Below are 1200 nucleotides of genomic sequence, written 5' to 3' on the forward strand. Positions count from 1 at the left end.
TTCTTCTTCATTCTGATCATCATCTGGCCCGCGTATCATATCGAACATGGTCTGTTCTCCCTCTCTGTCGGTATTGTCTGCCATAGCTTTTATTTAACTAATCCAAAAGAAATATAAAACAATTTAGTATTCAAATTACATCGTCTTGAATAATAGATATAATCTCGAATACATCGTCTAGAATAATAGATATAATCTCGAATACATCGTCTCAAATAATATATAATATTGAATAGTACATCACTGGCTAGATAGCTAATTAAAGATCGAATACTACAGAAGAATCTAGGACACTCGCGGTTCCTGCGGCGCGGGCGGTGGACACCCAAAGAGAAGGAACCCTCACAGGATCATAGCTGAAGTGAGATCCCCGAAGAAACTGCCAGGTATTGGAGAACCTGCCGCCTTCTAACGCAACCATGTAGCGATGGACGTGCTCGTCCTCCTCCCTGACACGGCGACGTACCACCTCCGGCGGGGCCGGGTCCCTCCGCACCAAAACTAGCCCACGCGAACGCCACCAAACGAGATCAGGGTCGACGACGGGACCCGGGGCCGGGTTCCTCATCAAGCGGCGTGCCCCTCCAGGCAGCACCTCCCAGTGCCAGCCCGGCGGAGCCCAGTCTCGGACATGGGTCGGCCGGACGTCGTCGCGGACGGGTCGACAGCGAGGATGCGGGCCGGGCATCGTCGAGAACAAATACTAGCTATATGCCCGCAAAAAGTAACATTTTTTTAATGATTGGATTTTGATAACTAAAATTTCTAACATTTCTATATAACACTAATTATGCTATCATTGCATATGTCAAAAATCTATATACTATTTCATAATAATTAAGCATCTAACACTAAAAACAGAAAACACAACTTCTATACATCCATTAAAAAACTGAAAAACAACATTATATAAAAAATTTCCATACTAATTAAACACTAATTATATCCATCTAACATGCATTCATACATATATAATAGTGAAAAAATAATAATCTAAATAATCTAAACTAATAAACATACAAAATACGTATATACATGCATTAATTCATACATATGTACGTGTGTGTGTGTGTGTGTTCATCATGCTTGTGTGTGTGTGTATGGGCTCGGGGAGGGGCGGCGCCCATGGTGGCCGCCAGGGGCGAGGGAGAGGGGTTAGAGGGGGAGAGCTCACAGCGGGGCGACGGCGACAGCGAGGCG

The sequence above is a fragment of the Triticum aestivum genome, chromosome 5B (assembly GCF_018294505.1).
Source record: "Triticum aestivum cultivar Chinese Spring chromosome 5B, IWGSC CS RefSeq v2.1, whole genome shotgun sequence".
NCBI lineage: Eukaryota > Viridiplantae > Streptophyta > Magnoliopsida > Poales > Poaceae > Triticum > Triticum aestivum.